General features: G+C 36.1%; 1 non-coding gene across 1 annotated transcript; it reads right to left on the bottom strand.

The window, feature by feature from the left end:
- Positions 1-3,263: 3,263 nt before the first annotated feature.
- On the bottom strand, positions 3,264-3,370 carry LOC141616403 (small nucleolar RNA R71). Its single transcript, XR_012530753.1, has one exon. It is a non-coding gene; the product is annotated as a small nucleolar RNA R71 (small nucleolar RNA).
- Between the last annotated feature and the right edge of the window lie 18,301 nt (positions 3,371-21,671).

Below are 21,671 nucleotides of genomic sequence, written 5' to 3'. Positions count from 1 at the left end.
GTTGAAGTATAAGGAGAAATATCTCATAGATTGACTAATAGTTTTAGATTTCGTAAGTGTACTTGGTGATTGACATTTTTTTAAGAGAGTTCATAGACTCAAAATTACATTGTAAATGATCATACACAAGCCTTAAGCATGTAGACATATAATGAATCCCGTCATTATATTTGTCTATTAGATCACTTTAAGTGAATAATCATATGTTTCTAAGAGCAAGCATTTAAATACGAATTTTAGAACAAAGGATAAAATGATAAAACGGGTGACTTGGGTTGCAAACCAAGCCACCATTATCCAAAATACAACCAATTATCCAAAATACCTTTCCATGTCGAACATGGAAACTTAAAGGTTCTAAAATTCAAAACATGAATAAAATAAGACAATAAAAAGCAAAGCTCCATGAAAGCTATTCCTACCTTCTTGATGGTTTCTCATGCTTGCTTTTTCTTTCCCTTGTCTTTGCTTGGTGGAGGCCCTATTTACAATAAAAAGGGAGATACATTATCACAACTTTGTATCATAATACCATAGTTGAATTAGAAACATAAAAGAAGGGATAGTCATTTACCTACTGGAGTGATCTTTCCAGCCTTAATATCACCAAGGTATTTGGAACAATTTCTTTTCCAATGTCCCATACCGTTACAATAATGGCATTTATCAAGAGGACCCTTCTTGATTTTTGAAGTGCTAGCATCATTAGTTTTAGCTTTGGTGAAAGTGGGAGCTTGCTTCTTACCCTTCCTCCCATTCTTTTTTAACTTCCCCTTACTCTTAGTGCTTATGTTAAGCACATTGATGCGACCATAATTGGCGCATATTTAGCCCCCGAATTACCATTGTTTCCATGCTTTTTAGTGCCTATTTGGGTCATTTCTTATCTTTAGTTCTTTGTTTTGCATATTCTTTGAGATTTTGATCCCTTGGTAGGAAAGGAGTAAGAATCTTGCATTTTCATGGCAAAACAAGGCTAAATTGATCATATTCAATGACCAAGCATCAAGGAGAGACAAGACTAGAAGGCCTTTGTACATAGCATAGTAGAAGAGCATTGTTGAGAAAAGGATCCTTGAGTCCCCAAGGAAATCCCCAAGGAATTCATGAAGAAAAGGGAAGAAAAAGAAGAAGGAAAGTTCTTTGAACTACAATCCGAACGGATTGTAGAGAATCCGTCCGTCCTCGCCAGTCCGAGCGTCCTCACCAGAATCCGCTCGGATTCCCCATGCCCAGTCCGAGCGTCTTGTTCCTTGATCCGCTCGGATCGTCCATCCCAGATCCGGCCGTCCCGACTCCCCCGCACGGATCACAAAGACAAAGACAGCTTTCGTTCTTCAAGCTACGAAATGGAGAAGCCCTTCTCTCGGACAATCCCGGAGGCTCCTTGCTCAACTTAAAAGTGTAATTACTAGTTTAGCCCTTAGTTAACCCTAATGCATCCTCCCTAATTTTCACTATAAATACCCCATTAGTCTAATTAGAGGAGCATGTTCTTCTTATCAATAATTAGTGTAGTTAATATCAATCAAATCTCTCTTCAATATTGTAATCAAATATTAATCAAGTTTTAATCCAAGTTTTAGTTCTTTAATCTCTCTCTAGTTCTTACTTTATTTTGGGTAATTGAAGATTATTTGGGTTATTATTGGGAGATTGACAACCTCTCCATCTAGGATTCAAGTACTTCTATTATTCTTGCTTTGTTATTGGAATCATTAGTAGGTATAATCTCTTAATCCCTTTTTAATTATTGCTAATTACTTTCATTTATTCATCATGTTTCATTATGTTAGTATGATTGACAACCTTTCTAGCATGATCAATATGATAATGAGTGAGTAGTCTCTTAGCTAGGGTTTAATGGGTGATTAGGGAAACCAACATGGGGAATGATTCATGCTTAAATTAATATGCTTTCATATCTTATTTGCTTGCTTGTTTTGATCTTAATACATGCACATGTTATATTTGATGAAATGCTAAGCCTATGAATCCTTGCATTTACTATCATCTTCTATCCTTTCAACTTGACTTGTAAGACATAACCCAACTCGAGTCTTGTTAGACCATGCATGTGTTAAGTAGGGAAGATTAAGTCGACTTGTAGGTGTTGTACAATCCAAGAGATTCGGCTCCGGACCCAAACTTTCCTAGGATTGTAAGATATAACCCAACTCAATCCATCACAACAATAATTGCTTGCTTATAATTTGAGAACATGTTTGTATGATCATATCCCATGATTCCCCTATGAACCCATGACACCCTAGTGCTTTTAATCAATTGTTTACACCCTAATTTCATTTACCTTGTTAGTTTATTTTCATTGCTTTTTTAGTTTAGTAACCTTCTACATCAACCCAATTTGTGACACCCCTAGACACCACTAGTTACAATAGAATCTTCATTTCAATACCCGTCCCTTGGGATCCGACCTTTACTTACCTCTTTACTAATTGTAGAGTTGTTTGTGAAGTATAAATTGTGTTTTGTATCGACCATTGACCAACGACCACATATGCTTAATTGTGAACACCAAATGGCTCCGATCAAAAATGGCGCCGTTCTTGGGGACGGTGTTTAATTGATTTAAGATTTCTTTTATTGTTTTTAGTTGTGTCTTTTTCACCTTGGGAAGTAAAACTCCTCAAGGTTTGTTCTAATTGTTTTTGAGTTGTTTGATATTTTGCATGTCTAGAAGGTTACAAAGAGATTTGTTACCTTTTGACCGTGAAATCGAAAGAACCTTGACGAATAATAGGAGACTTGTTAGGAGGAATTTGGGAGGTGTTGGTGAAGTTGTTCAACCCACTAGTGAGTTTGTCAATCCTTTCGCAATAGAAGGAGAAGAAAACCCATTAAACAATACCACACAAAATCCACCTACAATGCCTAAATTCTCGTCACACTCTATACCCACCGAGGAGGATCTACCAAATGGTACTCCTACCCCACAACATCTTACCGGAAACTTTATTGCCAAGTCCGCCTTCATTCAACTAGTTGAGAGGAGCCAATTCTGGGGAATGCCTAGTGAGGACCCTCATTCTCATATGGAAACATTTTGTGATTATTGTGAAGCTATCTCTCAAACGGGCGTGACTCAAGACCAAATAAGATGGGTCTTATTTCCTTTTTCGTTAATCGGCACCGCAAAGCAATGGTTGAAGGGCCTTGATAAGGCCACCCTTGGAATAGATTCTTGGAAGAAGCTAGCTCCAGCTTTCTACCAAAAATTCTACCCACCGGAAAAGACCAATATGCTAAGAGCTCAAATTACGGGTTTTAAGCAAAGGGATGAAGAATCTTTGTATGAAGCTTGGGAGCGGTTCAAAGGTATTTGTCGCTCATGTCCTCACCATGGACTTAGCGAATGGTTTTTAGTGCAACAATTTTGGAATGGTTTATATGAAGATTCAAGGAACATTCTCAATATGGGATCAAATGGAATGTTCACCGAAGTTGATGACAATCAAACATGGAACAAGATTGAGGAAATGGCGGTCCATAATTCGCAATATAGTAGGCCTCGCAAGGCTACTAGAGGAGGAAAGTATGAAGTGGATACCGTTACTCAATTGGGTGCTCAACTTAGTGCTCACATTGACACAATCAACTTGAAGTTTGAACAAGCTATGGCTAGACTTGAGGAAAGCTCAAAATCATCAAAGCATCATGTCAATGCCATGACGGCATCCTCATCAATCCCAAGCGGGATATGTGAGAATTGTGGAACCTTGGGTCATGACTCAAGCGAATGTAGGGGAACAACCGAACAAGTCAATGCTTTCCAAGCCTACAAAAGTGGTACCCCTTATTCAAATTTTTACAATGAAAACACCAAGTTCCATCCAAATCTCTCATACAAAAGCCAAAATGTCCAAAACCCTCAAACAACATACACTCCACCACCCATGAGAAATCAAAATCAAAGACCCTTTTTCAATCAAAACCAAGGTTACCAAAATCAAAATCCATACAATCACCACAATGACCAAAGTTTTGATGTCCAAAAAGCGGTCCTTCAAATGCAAAAGAATCAACAAGAATTTTTCACCCAAATGCAAAAAGATAGCCAAGCAAAAGACACCACCATCAACAACATTCTAGCTCACACCAAGATGTTGGAAACGCAATTGACCCAACTAGCATCTTCGAGCTCACAAAGACAAAAGGGGCAATTACCACCTCAAGGTAATCCCCTAGACATGAAACGGTTAGTGCCATTCACTTGAGAAGTGGTACAAGGTATGAAGCACCGAAGGAGCAAGTTGAGGATGAAGTTGTGAGAGCTAGTGAGAATGAAGTTGTGGTGCAAGGTCCCAAAGAAGGGGAATCATCAAAAGAAGAAAGCTCAAAGAAAAATGAAGACAAAGCCAAAGAAAAGGAACCCATTGTGATTAGACTTCCTTTTCCAAGTCGACAAGCCAAGCCTAAATTTGATGATCAACTTGGAAAGTTCATGGAAATTGTGAAGAACTTAGAAGTCTCAATTCCTTTCACGGAATTAATCAATCACGTTCCGGCCTATGCAAAGTACATGAAAGATATCCTCACAAAGAAGAAGTCAATCCGGAAACTTGAGACTATCGCCTTCACTAAGGTGAGTAGTGCAATACTTCAAGGGAGTTCACCTCCAAAGTTAAAGGATCCGGGAAGCTTCTCAATACCGTGTACCATTGGCGACACAACGATCAACAAAGCCTTATGTGATCTAGGGGCTAGTGTGAGTGTCATGCCGTACTCGGTAAGTAAAAGGTTGGGAATGGGAGAGCTTAAATGTACCAATATCACTCTTCAAATGGCCGATAGATCGACGAAGACACCGCTAGGGATATGGGAAGATGTCCCCGTGCGAATTGGGAAGTTTTTCATCCCGGTGGACTTTGTCATTGTTGATATGGAGGAAGATTCCAACATTCCAATCATCTTAGGAAGACCTTTCCTACACACCGCGGGTGCGGTGATTGATGTGAAACATGGAGAGCTCACTCTAGAAGTGGGAGATGAAAGCATAACTTTTAATCTTGACAAGACCATGAGAGCTCCTCGTTTGCATGAGCCATGTTTCATGATTGATCATTATAGCCGGAAAGATGAGAAGAAGAAATCGGAACTCCAATGGAGGAAGAAAGTTGAAGATGCTCCATTCAAAGAGCAAGTGAATTATGACAAGGAGAGCTTGCAAAGCTCATCAAAATCAACCAAGGAAGAAGAAGATGGCCTCATTGGCCAAGAGAAGAAATTGGGAGAGTTGTCTCCATCCAAGCAAGAGATTTTCAATGATCAACTCAATGAAGTTTGTGGTCTTTGGGACGACGAATTTGAAGGGATCTTTAATCCCTACATTGGGCATGCCATCGATCATGATCAACAACAAGAACCACGGTCTATTGAGGATCTCTACCATAACAATGAACAAGCTTTTGATTACTTCTTCAAGGTGTTGAGCAACATCAACAACACCTTGAACATGCCTCCTTGACATCTCATCAAGAATGAGAGTTTGGTGGAGTCCTCCCTAAACCACCACTTGTAAATATTTCTAACTCCCTAACCTACATTTAATTTTTGTATTGCATTCTTTGTCATTTTTGGATTTATTTTTACTTGGATCAAAATAATTGTCATGAAAAGAGAGAAGTGAGGGAGGGACTAATGATTTTAATTGATGTGTAGTGCTTTACCTTAGTGTGGGGATGGCAATTGCCTAGGCTATTCATGCCTTAGTAGTGCCCCCACAATGAAGAACACAAGATTTGAAAGAAAGAAAGAAAGAATGATAAGGGAATGCGTTGGTGCACGGATGGAACTGAATCCGTGTACACAAGGACCAATCCGAGCGGATTCCTGAGAATCCGCCCGTCTGCAGAGGATCTGAGTGTCCTGCCGAGAAGACGCCCGTCTTGGGCTGAGCTGAAAACTGCAAAATTCTTGACTGTTGAAGAATCCGAGCGGATTTCTGGAAAGACGCCCGTCTCTCAGAATCCGTCCGTCTTGTGAACAATCCGCCCGTCTTGCAGCTGAAGAAAAACAAAGAAAAATCTCTGGACAAGAATCCGTCCGTCCTGCGCGAAATCCGCCCGTCTCATCCAAAAAGAATCCGAGCGGATTCCCCAATCCGCCCGTCTCTAGGCGGGATTTTTGAAAATTTGAAGTCAAGAATCCGAGCGGATTGCGCCTAATCCGCACGGATTGTCCCTGCGTCCTAATATTGTCGAGTTCTTTAAATACCCACCCCACCTTCATTCATTCCTTCATTCACTCATAAACACTACCCATAACATCAAAACCCTCATCCTCTCCATCTCAAAAACAAAAACCCTTAACAAAACTCACCAAAATCAAATCAAACCATCTTTCAAATAACAAATCAATCACTCCATCTTCATTAACAATCAAAACCAAGAACAAAATCTTCACCTTTGAATTGATTTTTGTTCTCATAAAGGCAAAGCCTTTCACTTTCAAAATCGATTTGGGCATTCTACAAATTGAAGATTTTTGATCTTTTTCTTGGTTAGCTCATCAAATGGCAAGAACAAAGGGAGCAACAAAAGCAAAGGCAAAGGCAACAAAGGCACCAAAGACTACAACTCTCTCTCAAAGGCAAAAAGCTCTACAAATGAAGAAAGCTTTGGCAATGGTGGTATCAACACCAAGCTTGGAAGTGCAACCACCTCAACAAATTTCTATGGAAGCATCACCCTCTACTCCGGTAATTAATCAACTCTTGCATTATCCGGAGGTAACATTCATTTCCGATTCCCATAGAAATACATTTGTCAAGTTTGCTATGAGACAAATTCAATCCACCAAATTCATATGCCAAGATACTTTAGAGAAGTTGGGTGTTCTTGAACAAACAAGAGTCTTTTTCAATGCCATGGGTTTAAAGAAATTGTTTGATATGAAGGAAGTAACATACCCCTCCCTTGTCTTGGAATTCTTAAGTTCTTTAAAAGTGACAAAAGTTGAGAATAGGGAAAATATTGAGTTTCGTCTAGCTAACACTAGTAGACGCATTACCTTTCCGGAATTGGGTGAAATTTTGGGTCTTAGCGATGAACATAAATTTTATAAGCAATATGGGAAGTATGATCCCGAGCCTCTTTGGGAGGCAATCTCCGGGAAGAAATTTGAAGATTTTAAAGCTTGTCGTGCTCTTTTGGTCCATCATCCGGGCATAAGAATATGGCACAAAGTTGTGGGAAATACCATAATTTCTAGGAAAGACACCAATCATTTCACGGGACTCGATTTTATTCTCCTTGAATCAACTTTGAATATTGGAAGAATTCACACCAAGCCTTACAATTCTTTGAGGCTATTGGTTGATAGATGGCTCCATATAGATAGTGGGAAGAAGGGTCAAACCGTAATTGTTAATGGCGGCCTTGTCACGGTCCTAGCCAAGCACTTTGATCCTAATTTCAATGAGGATAGCAAGTACAAGGCTAAGGATGGTGGCCATCTTATTGATATGTCCACCTTGATTAACAAGTTTAAGTGGGTTGTTCACAATTCCCTTGATACCAAGTATGGGTGGCTTACAAGTGAGGCTCGATCATTCACTTTACCCGCAAAGATTTGCCGTCTTAGTGTCCACCGGACCAACTATTTGCTTCCCCTATCCGAAGAAGCCGAGTACATCATTCAACAACAAAAGGGTGATCATGAAACTCCCTCCTCTTCCATTGTTATACCACCTTACCCCTATGATTATGAAGAGTTCAAACCACAAGGAGTTGAAATTGGGAAAGACTATATCACTCTTCTAATGCAAGCCATGCACAAGCAAGCTTATGAAGATCGGAAGAATGCTTATTTGGCTCAATATCCTCCCCTCCTACATCTAGCTAGGCAAGGACTCCTTGATCCATCTTGTCCTTTGCCTAGTTGGGCGGATAGAGAAGCCTTGTTTCCGGGTGCATCTAGGGACGTGGTGGAAGACAATGAGGTTGTTGGAAATGATGAGGAGATTGATGATAATATTGAGGAAGAAGCAAGTGGAGATGAGGAAGATGATGGTGAAGAAAGCAAAGAAGAAAGTGCCAAGGAAAGTGGCAATGTGACCACTTCTCATGAGGGAAGTGGTGATGATAGTAGCATGATGGAAGACTAGCCTTGGAGACTCCTACTCTCCCACGGTTTGTCTATATCTCTTTGTATTCTATTTCATTTTGATCATTGTTGATTTAGTCCTAGCAACATCAAAGGACTCACACCTCGGTTCCTTTGAGGTGTTCTTTATTGTTCCCACCTTTGTAAAATCCAAAATGACAATCTAGTTTCATGCATAGCATAGCATGTGCATGAACTCCCCCATGCTTTGACATTAGCAATAGTGTCTTACTTGGTTTGGGGAAGTTAATGCATACGCAACGGGAGGTAATTTAAATTATCCTCTCCGTCATAACAAAAACCATGCATCATGTAGCATAGCTTAGTGTAGAATTGCATTTAGTATAGAAATCATGCATCATTCTTTGCATAATTTCCATCATTTTGGCCATTGAGGACAATGCCCATATTAGTGTGGGGATGGGAATTCTAACACTTAACTTTTATTCAAAAACCATAAAAATTGAAAAATTTCAAAAATCATAAAAATTCGAAAAATTGAAAAACCAAAAACAAGTTCATTTCCTTTGTAGTGTAGACTTGTATATATTGTCTTGTATATATTGTGTTTGTTCATCCTTGTTCACTTTGATTGACTACGCCACATCCGAGACATGAGGATATTGAAGACCGCATGGTATGATCTTTCCAATCTCCTTTTTCCTCTTTATGTTAATGACTATGTGGCTTTATTTTGATTGATGCGGTATAACAATGTGAACTTAGGATTGCATCTAGTTTATTTGGCATATTAGTTGGTAGAATCATATGCATTAGGATGTGTATATGCTAGTTGCATCATGGCATGTAGTTGCATGTTAGAAAAATTTTGCGAAACCGTCTACTTGGGAAGCTTAACAAGTATATATAGGCCCTAGTAGATGCTTTTTCTTCTTAAGACTTTGCTTGTTAGAATACTTGTAAAACACCCTAGGATGTGTCATGCTAGTATCCTTTGACCCATGGTTTAAAGCCTAGTCAAGAGTACCTTGTGGTGTGATAACTCCTTGGCTACCGTTTATTCCAAGGTGACCCTTGAAACCATGCATACTTCTACCAATTCATCCATATTCTACCATATTTTTGTCATCAAAGGGAATGGGCACAAAAAGAAATCAATTTGAGTTCAATGAAATGAAAAGTGAAAGAAAGTTTGCAAAAATGCATCAAATGAAAAGAGGAGCAAAAATAGAACTCCTAAAGCTTCAAATACAAGGCACCCTCGTTACTAATTGGGGTGACTTTGAAAATGTTCAAAAGAAATGCAAAAAGTTGTCAAGTATTGAAATGCCAAAAATCAAAAAGAATGGCAAAGAAAGTGTTCTCAAAAAGTCAAATGCCACAAGAAATTGGGGGGAAAAACAAAAACAAAAGCAAACTCCCAAATGAAACTCGAATTTTATTGATCCCTTTATCCATCATATCCATTTTTGTGCATGGTAGAGAGGGGACGACCCTTCTTCTTGTTTAGGCAAGAGGGGGAATTCCGCGATCCTCCAGTGTTTCTAACACCATAGGGAGTCTACTCTTGACAAAAGCATTTAACGATTGAGGACAAAGGTACCCTAGCTTGACACCTTTTGGAGGTGATTTATTGGTATCCTTCTAGGCTTAGTAGTTTGAACAAATTGCATCTATGAAGGATTGTGTACCCTTGAATTGCTTCCCTTGTAGATAATTTCCGCCACTTAGATGAGGAAAGTGGCTATTCTTTTTGTAGATGCATCCATTATGTGTTTTTGTGTGCTTAATGTTTGGATGTGTCGCCATTTTGGCAAGACCCACCTTGCCTTGCAAGAAGGCATCCTACCTCATGGTTGTCTTGTTGTGAGTTGAAGGGGCGGAGTGAGACCCGCTAATTGTCTCATATCGGCTATTATTATTAGGTTAGGTTAGTATTGGTCCTAGTCTTTGTCACCTCTTTACTCGGGACGAGCAAAGGTTCGGTTTGGGGATATTTGATGCGACCATAATTGGCGCATATTTAGCCCCCGAATTACCATTGTTTCCATGCTTTTTAGTGCCTATTTGGGTCATTTCTTATCTTTAGTTCTTTGTTTTGCATATTCTTTGAGATTTTGATCCCTTGGTAGGAAAGGAGTAAGAATCTTGCATTTTCATGGCAAAACAAGGCTAAATTGATCATATTCAATGACCAAGCATCAAGGAGAGACAAGACTAGAAGGCCTTTGTACATAGCATAGTAGAAGAGCATTGTTGAGAAAAGGATCCTTGAGTCCCCAAGGAAATCCCCAAGGAATTCATGAAGAAAAGGGAAGAAAAAGAAGAAGGAAAGTTGCTGAACTACAATCCGAACGGATTGTAGAGAATCCGTCCGTCCTTGCCAGTCCGAGCGTCCTCACCAGGAATCCGCTCGGATTCCCCATGCCCAGTCCGAGCGTCTTGTTCCTTGATCCGCTCGGATCGTCCATCCCAGATCCGGCCGTCCCGACTCCCAGCCGCACGGATCACAAAGACAAAGACACGATTTCGTTCTTCAAGCTACGAAATGAAGAAGCCCTTCTCTCGGACAATCCCGGAGGCTCCTTGCTCAACTTAAAAAGTGTAATTACTAGTTTAGCCCTTAGTTAACCCTAATGCATCCTCCCTAATTTTCACTATAAATACCCCATTAGTCTAATTAGAGGAGCATGTTCTTCTTATCAATAATTAGTGTAGTTAATATCAATCAAATCTCTCTTCAATATTGTAATCAAATATTAATCAAGTTTTAATCCAAGTTTTAGTTCTTTAATCTCTCTCTAGTTCTTACTTTATTTTGGGTAATTGAAGATTATTTGGGTTATTATTGGGAGATTGACAACCTCTCCATCTAGGATTCAAGTACTTCTATTATTCTTGCTTTGTTATTGGAATCATTAGTAGGTATAATCTCTTAATCCCTTTTTAATTATTGCTAATTACTTTCATTTATTCATCATGTTTCATTATGTTAGTATGATTGACAACCTTTCTAGCATGATCAATATGATAATGAGTGAGTAGTCTCTTAGCTAGGGTTTAATGGGTGATTAGGGAAACCAACATGGGGAATGATTCATGCTTAAATTAATATGCTTTCATATCTTATTTGCTTGCTTGTTTTGATCTTAATACATGCACATGTTATATTTGATGAAATGCTAAGCCTATGAATCCTTGCATTTACTATCATCTTCTATCCTTTCAACTTGACTTGTAAGACATAACCCAACTCGAGTCTTGTTAGACCATGCATGTGTTAAGTAGGGAAGATTAAGTCGACTTGTAGGTGTTGTACAATCCAAGAGATTCGGCTCCGGGACCCAAACTTTCCTAGGATTGTAAGATATAACCCAACTCAATCCATCACAACAATAATTGCTTGCTTACAATTTGAGAACATGTTTGTATGATCATATCCCATGATTCCCCTATGAACCCATGACACCCTAGTGCTTTTAATCAATTGTTTACACCCTAATTTCATTTACCTTGTTAGTTTATTTTCATTGCTATTTTAGTTTAGTAACCTTCTACATCAACCCAATTTGTGACACCCCTAGACACCACTAGTTACAATAGAATCTTCATTTCAATACCCGTCCCTTGGGATCCGACCTTTACTTACCTCTTTACTAATTGTAGAGTTGTTTGTGAAGTATAAATTGTGTTTTGTATCGACCATTGACCAACGACCACATATGCTTAATTGTGAACACCAAATGGCTCCGATCACACATCCTTTGGAGGGTTCACATTTAACCCCATGTCCCTCTCGGCTTGCACAAGTAACTTGTGCAATTCTTCAAGAGACACATCCTTGTCTTGCATGTTAAAATTCACCCGGAATTGAACATACGCTTTGACTTTGGACAAGGAGTGTAGAATCCTATCTACAATGAGTTCCTTGGGGATTTCAACCTTTTGAATTTTCAAGGTCTCGACAAGCTCCATAAGTTTGAGCACATGAGGGCTAACCTTTTGGCCCTCTTTGAAGTCGAGATCAAAGAATGTCGCGACCGCCTCATATTGGACGATCCGCGGAGTTTGTGAAAACATTGTCACAAGTTTGGAGTAAATCTCATTAGCGGTGCCCATTTTAAAGGCTCTCCTTTGGAGATCCGCCTCCATCGCAAATATCAAGACGTTTTTCATTGCGGCGGACTCCTTATGGTAAGCCTCATATGCATCCCTAGTGGCGGCGGTCGACCTAGTAGTAGGTTCGGGTGGAGAGGCCTCGGTTAGGTAACGAAGCTTGTCGTCACCTTGGGCGGCTAGTTTGAGTTGGGCATCCCAATCGGAGAAATTTGACCCATTCTTTTCAAGTTTACATCGATCCATGAAGGATCGGAGCCATGATGAATTAGCGAGAGGCGTGGCGTTAGGGGTTGGTGTAGCCATTTGTTATGAGAAAAAGAAGTGGTCTACAAAACAAAATAGAAGGAGTAAAACAAATGTCGTTTTAATAATAATACTCGTAAAAACAATTTAAACAAGTTTTATGCATTTTTGTAGTGACCTCTACCCAACTAGATAAATGATTCCAAGATCCAAATTCATATTAACTTAGGCACGGTGTGGCCGATTCATCCTTTATCAATATAACTCGGTGGATTAACGTTTAATCGATTCTACTTTTAGAACTCTTGGTCGATAATATTACATTAACATTTATCTTTAGCCCAAAACACATTCAACAAGGGGACGGTGTGGCCGATAAAACCCTTATCGAAAAACTTTTGTTGAGTTCAATCCAAATTTCGAATAAATGTGTCCATGATCCAAACCCACATTAACTTGGGCACGGTGTGGCCGATTCATCCCTTATTAACATGAATTCGGTGGATAAACATTTATCACCCACTTCCCCTACGTAACAAGGTTTGTACCCCGGTGTGGCCGAGTGCACTCCCTCACGAAATAGGTTTTCATGGTTTCTACTATTTGGTAAGGCTATATCTCAATTGATTGTTTTAGCGAGAGGTCATGTCAATTTATTATCTATCACGTTTTAAGTGAACTAAAGCGGTGAACTACGATAATTTTAATTGACACGGTCGATGAACTTGATTAGATGAGGATGCATGTTTTAGTTATGGCGATTTAGCGATGCATGTGACATATAAATAAAATGCAAAGCATAAAAATAAATCCTAGTATGGCCTTCCTAAAATAGAAAAACTATTTAACTATTACATATTCGGAAACCAACTCCATTGGTCCCTTGAACTTTGGTTGTGGCACGCATCTCGAGGTAACACCGTCTTTATGTATCGTCATCTTGAAGAAATCCGTCTTGGGAACTCCGAAATAAATAAAATTACATAATTTCCTATTATACATTTGTAACTAAAATAAATAAATCTATTAAAATATAAAACGGTGATACGAGATCACAATAAATTACAACCGAATCAATATTCCCATACATTTCGGGTGATACCAATTAAAAACTAAGGCCATACTAAGTAAAAATTACATAATTCAAAAATTACATAAATAAAATTATGACAATCATAAATAAAATGCAGCATTATAATATGTATAAACATGCCCAATTTTATGCTAAATAGCCTTTAAATAGTCAATATCGTATATTACTCGGTTTTTACGGATTTGCGTGATTTCAACATTTTATAATCACAAAAATTACATAAATTCATATTTATGCATAAGTTAATTACCCTAACCTCTTAGGACTCAAAAATTAGTCTTCACTAATTATATGACCATAATTAACTCATATTTCTAAAATTTGTTCATTAATGGACCTAAAATTATAAAAATAAGCTACAAACTTCAAATAATTCACAAAATTTCAAATAAATTTGAAATTTGAAATTTAAAGTCATGAACATTCTGGAAAAATACCATGACACTCATAATGTTCAAAAACTTAGGTTAAAAATTTCGAAATTTATCCGGAAAAATAATATTGCGGTTTATCGGTTTTAACAAAATAATCATAAAAACATGAGAAAAAATATATTCATCAACTTTTAAATTTTAGATCTAAAAAAGATAATAAAATGCAACATGTGATGTTTTTCCTTAGTCATAGAGTATGTTTTATTAATATTTCACTAATTAAGTCACTATTCATGCTATTTTTCTTCAAAAAATCATAAAGCATGCATAAAGACTTCAATATAGCCTATTATTTTACACACATCTTGTAAAATTGCATGTGACAACATACTAAATTTCTATGACCAGATTCGAAATTTACCTCATATTAACCTATTTTCTTACTTAAATCCGATTTTAATAATGAAAAATCCATTTTTCGAGCATAAGAAGTCCAAAAATTATGAAAATTTACAGGTCATCTCAAAATAATATATATAACAACATATCCAAAAATCACTAGAAAATTCGAAGTTTAGCTAATTTTAGTCCGAAAATGACATTTTATTCACAAAATCATATTTTTAATGTCATTATTATGTAATATGAACAATAAAAATCCATAAAATAACCAAAATATCCTAAAAACATTTTAGGACCAGAAATTTTAACATGCATGATGATTTTCGTGATATATCATAATAACACAAATTAAATAAGTTTTGTATGTTAATCATATAACTCGGAAAAACTTTTAACCGATTTGCATGCAAACAACTAAGGCTCTTGATACCGATTGTAGGAAAAGTAGATCTATATACTTAACATATTCATATATGTTTTATTTTAATTTGTCATAAAATTAATGGTGATCTTATGCATGCAAACTTATAAACAATATAAAGAAGAAATCTTTATCTTACATTGTGATTTTCGGTTTTTAGGGCACAAGAGAGATCTCCTTCTCTCATGTTCCTGTGCTTTCCTTTTAGATGAACAAAGACCCAAGTGTAGGATCTCTCCCAAAGCTTAATACCCAAAGCACACTCTTAATAAAATTAATATTATGAATACTAGACAATATTAATTTTGTAAGAAAAATTGACCCAAAATAATTTGGTTTTAACTCTCAAAACCGGTTAGGAGAGGAGAAGAGGAAGGTGAAATATTTTATCTCTCTAAAATATTTTAGGTGGATGAATGCATGAATGATACAACAAAATGCATTTTGTGTATATTAGGTAAAATAGGAGGAAAAACCAAAATGGTTTTTCCTCTCCAAAAACCGGGTGGAAGAGGGGGGCAAAGGGAGCCAATGCATGCTTGAGTTGTTCTTCACAATGAGCATTAGGGTTGCATGGCTAGTTTTGTAGGTAATCATTGTGTTTACCACTCACATTATAAACACAATATTATCCTTAATCCTCCTTAATTTCGGTACATATGTGTAACATGGAATCCATTTTATTTTTGTCAATTTGTCAATATGTCACATGTCACATGTCACATAAAATTGTTATGTATTTTTAACATATTAAAAATCAACGTATTAATAAAAATACGTCATACACAAAAATCGACTTAGTAATTCATAATTACTTGTACCAAAATATTTTACCAATTATAAATCACAACAAATTGTATTTATAATAATTCATTCAAATTCAATTGTTTCCTTAAACAATAATTTCATCTGAGTAATGATACAATTCGATTACTCAGACCGTATCTCATTTTAATCAAATTTCAATGAGACACGTAAATATTACTTCCAAAATCGTCCGTCAATTTTAAATAATTTAATTAACTCGTAACGTTATACGATCAATTAAATGATCAATTAAGAGTGTTGCCCTATAGGTATGACCTAGGGGATCAACTGATCACCACCGTCGCACGACAGTAATGTCAAACTCTAGTCAGCCAATCATTACCGATATGTGTGGACCAGTTGACAGTAAAATATTACTTCCAATTGTATTCTTTATAATGAGAGTTAAACATGTGATCATCATGATCAACAGTCGTGATCGCATTATTGTCGGAGGACAAATATTCCAACACGTGTACCATTGGAGACACCACGATCAACAAAGCCTTGTGTGATTTAGGGGCTAGTGTGAGTGTTATGCCGTACTCGGTGAGTAAAAGGTTGGGGATGGGAGAGCTTAAATGCACCAATATCACACTCCAAATGGCCGATAGATCGACGAAGACACCATTAGGGATATGGGAAGATGTTCCCGTACGAATTGCGAAGTTTTTCATCCCGGTGGACTTTGTCATTGTTGATATGGAGGAAGATTCCAACATTCCAATCATCCTAGGAAGACCTTTCTTACACACCACGGGTGTGGTGATTGATGTGAAACATGGTGAGCTCACTCTAGAAGTGGGGGATGAGAGCATAACTTTCAACCTTGACAAGACTATGAGAGCTCCCCGTTTAAATGAACCATGTTTCATGATTGATCATTATAGTCGGAAGGATGAAAGGAAGAAGTCGGAACTCCAATGGAAGAAGAAAATTGAAGATGCTCCATTCAAAGAGCAAGAGAATTGTAGCAAAGAGAGCTTGCAAAGCTCACCAAAGTCAAGCAATGAAGAAGATGGCCTTATTGGCCAAGAAAAGGAAATGGGAGAGTTGTCTCCATCAAATCAAGAGATTTTCAATGATCAACTTAATGAAGTTTGTGGTCTTTGGCATGACGAATTTGAAGGGATTTTTAATCCCTACATTGGTAATGCCATCGATCAAGACCGACAACAAGGGCCAAGGTCTATTGAAGACTTCTATCATGACAATGAATAAGCTTTTGATTACTTTTTCAAGGTGTTGAGCAACATCAACAACACCTTGAACATGCCCCCTTGACATCTCATCAAGAATGAGAGTTTGGTGGAGTCCTCCCTAAAGCGCCATTTGTAAATATTTCTAACTCCCTAACTTGCATTTCAATTCTTATATTGCATTTTTGTCATTTTTGGATTTTTATACTTTGATCAAGATAATTATCATGTTTGAGAGAAGTGTGGGAGGGACTAATAATTTCAATTGTTGTGTAGTGCTTTAGCTTAGTGTGGGGATGGCAATTGCCTAGGCTATCCATGCCTTAGTAGTGCCCCCACAATGAAGAACACGAGATATGAAGAAGAATGGAAAAATGACAAGGGATATGCAAAGTACACGGATGGAACTAAATCCGGGTAAAAAGGGCTCGAATCCGAGCGGGTTTAGGAGAATCCGCCCGTCTTCAGGCAATCCGGGCATATTGGGCAGAAGACGCCCGTCCATCATGAGCTGAATTTTTGAAATTTCTGACTGTCAACGAATCCGGTGTTGGGAAATGTGTCCTCAACAATAGTGCGATCACATGATTTAAATATCATTATTAAATCTCATTTTAAGAATACAATTGGGAAGTAATATTATTCTTTCAACTGGTCAACATATATCGGTAATGATTGGCTGACTAGAGTTTGACATTACTGTCGTGCGACGGTGGTGATCAGTTGACCCCCTAGGTCATACCTAAAGGGCAATACTCTTAATTGATTATTTAATTAATCGTATAACGTTACGAGTTAATTAAATTACTTGAAAATTGACGGACGATTTTGGAAGTATAATTTACGTATCATTTTGAAATGTGATTAAATGAGATACGGTCTGAGTAATTGAATTGTATCATTACTCGGATGAAATTAATGTTTAAAGAAACAATCAAAATTGAATGAATTATTATAAATACAATCTGTTGTGATTTATAAATGGTAAAATATTTTGGCACAAGTAATTATGAAATTACTAAGTCGATTTTTGTATGTGACGTATTTTTGATGATACGTTGATTTTTAATATGTTAAAAATACATAACAAATTTATGTGACATGTGACATGTGACATATTGACAATTGACAAAAATAATATGGAATCCATATTAACTCAAGTGGGCCGAAAATTAGAGGAGTTTTAAGCTAATTATATGTTGATTATAATTAGTGGAGGGCATGATGATTACCCTAGTCACTAGCCATGCAACCCTATGGTTTATTGTAAAGAACAATTTTTCCATGCATTGGCTCCCCTCCCACTCCCCTTGTCCGGTTTTTAAGAAGAGAAAAACATTTGGTTTTTCTCTTAATTTTTACCTCATATACAATAATGTAATTGTATTGTTCATTCACTTTTTTACTCATCCAAAATACAATTCTAGAGAGAATAAAAATCCTCCTCTTCTTCTCTCATCAAAACCGAAAATGTTTAAATGTTTTATAAATATTTTGGTTCAATTTTCTACTAGATTAATATTATACTAGTACTTATAATATTAATTAGATTAAGAGTTAAGCCTTGGGTATAAAGCTTAGGGAGAGATCCTACACTTGGATCTTGGTTCATCCATAAGGGAAAGCTCAAGAACAAGAGAGAAAGGTGATCTCTCTTGTGCCCATTAAATCGAAATATCCATTGTAAGGACATGATTTCTCCTCTTTTATATTATTTGTTTGCATGCATAAAATCCGTATTTAATTTTATGACAAATTAATTTTAACATATATGAGTATGTTAGTGTATATGAATCTACATTTCCTTCAATCGGTATCATGAGCCACGGTTGTTTGCATGCAAATTGGTTAAAAGTTTTTCCGAGTTATAAGAATAACAAATAAAACTTGTAAAATTTGTGTTATTATGATATATCACGAAATTATTACATGCATGTTAATATTTCTGGTCCTAAAATGTTTTAGGATATTTTGGTTAATTTTTCGGATTTTTATTGTTCATAATTTACAATAATGGCATTTAAATGTGATTTTATGAGTAAAAATGTTATTTTTGGTCTAAAATTAGCTATACTTCGAATTTTAAGTTTATTTTTGGATATGTTGTCACATATATTATTTTGAGATAACCTGTAAATTTTCATAATTTTTGGACTTGTTATGCTCGAAAAATGAATTTTTCATTATTAAATTCGGATTTAAGTGAAAAATAGGTTAATATGAGATAAATTTCGAATCTGGTCATAGAAAATTAATATGTTGTCATATGCAATTTTACAATATGTGTGTAAAATAATTGGCTATAAAGAAGTCTTTTTGCATGATTTATGAATTTTTGAAGAAAAATAGCATAAATAGTGACATTTTTAATGGAAAATTAATAAAAACATAGTCTATGACTTAGGAAAAACGTCTAAGGTTGCATTTTATTATATTTTTCAGATCTAAAATTGAAAAGTTAATGAAAATAATTTTTCCATGTTTTTATGATTATTTTATTAAAATCGATAAACCGCAACATTGTTTTTCCGAAAAAAATTTCGAAATTTTAACCTAAGATTTTGAACATTATGAGTGTCATGGTATTTTTCCAGAATTTTCATGAATTTAAATTTCAAATTTTGAATTTATTTGAAATTTTGTGATTTATTTGAAGTTTAATAGCTTATTTTGTAATTTTTGGTCCATTTATGAACAATTTTATAAGATATAGGTTAATTATGGTCAAATTATTAGTGAAGACTAAATTTTGAGTCCTAAGAGGTTAGGGTAATTAACTTATGCATAAATATGAGTTTATGTATTTTTGTGATTATAAAATGTTGAAATCACGCAAATCCGTAAAAACCGAGTAATATACGATATTGGCTATTTAAAGGCGATTTAGCATAAAATTGAGCATGTTCTTACATATTATAATGCTGCATTTTATTTATGATTGTCATAATTTTAATTTATGTAATTTTGAATTATGTAATTTTACTTAGTATGGCCTTAGATTTTAATTGGTATTTCCCGAAATGTATGGGAATATCGATTCGGTTGTAATTTTTTATTGTGATCTCGTATCACCGTTTTGTAACTTAATAGATTTATTTTATTTTAGTTACAAATGTATAATAGGACATTATGTATTTTATTATGTAATTTATTTTATCTCGGAGTTCCCAAAGACGGATTTCTTCAAGATGGCGATACATAAAGACGGTGTTACCTCGAGATACGTGTCACAACCGAAGTTCAAGGGACCAATGGAGTTGGTTCCCGAAATGTAATAGTTAAATAGTTTTTCTATTTTAGGAAGGCCATACTAGGATTTATTTATTTTTATGCTTGCATTTTATTTTATGTCACATGCATCGCTAAATCGCCATAACTAAAACATGCATCCTTATTTGATCGAGTTTATCGACCGTGTCAATTAGAATTATCGTAGTTCACCGCTTTAGTTCACTTAAAACGTGATAGATAATAAATTGACATGACCTCTCGCTAAAACAAATAATTGAGACATAGCCTTACCAAATAGTAGAAACCATGAAAACCTATTTCGTGAGGGAGTGCACTCGGCCACACCGGGGTACAAATCTTGTTACGTAGGGGAAGTGGGTGATAAATGTCTATCCACCGAATTCATGTTGATGAGGGTTTCATCGGCCACACCGTGCCCAAGTTAATGTGGGTTTGGATCATGGACACATTTATTCGAAATTTGGATTGAACTCAACAAAAGTTTTTCGATAAGGGTTTTATCGGCCACACCGTCCCCTTGTTGAATGTGTTTTGGGCTAAAGATAAATGTTAATGTAATTTTATCGACCAAGAGTTCTAAAAGTAGAATCGATTAAAGAGTTAATCCACCGAGTTATATTGATAAGCGTTTCATCGGCCACACCGTGCCCAAGTTAATATGAATTTGGATCTTGGAATCATTTATCATAGTTGGGTAGAGGTCACTATGTAAATGCTATACTTGTTTACAAGTATTAATAAAACGATAAATGTTAAGTTTTCCACTATTCCGTTGTTATTATTGTTCTATTTCTTTACCACAATTCATATACGATATCATTTCATTTTTGATTCAAATCTCCTTAAAACATCGTAACTAAAGACAAATATGAATTTGCTTCTAAAACCTCAAATGAACCATTGATAAGGATCTCTTGTAAAGAGTATAGATTAAAGTTATTCATTATCAAACAGGTTTTTGATTCATGACTAACACTTCTACTTACAATGGATTATGTTTCATATACTTAATTGAATTAAGTACCTTGAAGCGATAAATTGTTTTGGTAATTAGTTTTGTCAGAATTCGTAATTGACCAAAATAACGCAACCACTTCAATGAAAGTTTTAAGACTAAAACGAACAAATGAAGAGTAGTCTTCATAAATTCAATTTTGCTTCTCAAAGCAAAGACTCATTGAAATGAGTGGGAGCATTCTCTTAAACCGTTAAGATGAGGACGAGGTTCAAGAAGTAAAGATGATAATGGAATTGATACAAGGTAATGTTAAAAGTAAAGTTGTTGAGAATAGCGATACTAAACCTATCAATCCCGACTGATAAAGTTTCCATTGTCTTAAATGTTGGACACGAGAAAGGAAACTACCCCAAATTATTGAAGAATCAACAAGTTAGTTGTGGGACATCTAATGAGACCTTCTTCTTTAAATGTTTATTTGATTAAACATAAATTTTGCTAGTACTAGTTCGTCAATATTAGAAACCAGTGGAGGTTTTCATCATTGTGTTCGTTACACAAGATGATTAGAATATGACGACTAGCATCAATAATGTCGAGAGATAGAGTAATTGTGTACTCAATCTAGTTTTTTGGATTTAAAGTTGTACTTAATTATGACTATTAAGTGCACAAACTCTAAATAAGAATATAAACTTGTTAAGATACAAAAGAG

Source organism: Silene latifolia, chromosome 11 (genome assembly GCF_048544455.1).
Source record: "Silene latifolia isolate original U9 population chromosome 11, ASM4854445v1, whole genome shotgun sequence".
In the NCBI taxonomy this organism is placed as follows: Eukaryota; Viridiplantae; Streptophyta; class Magnoliopsida; order Caryophyllales; family Caryophyllaceae; genus Silene; species Silene latifolia.
This window is presented reverse-complemented; position numbering and strand designations above follow the sequence as displayed.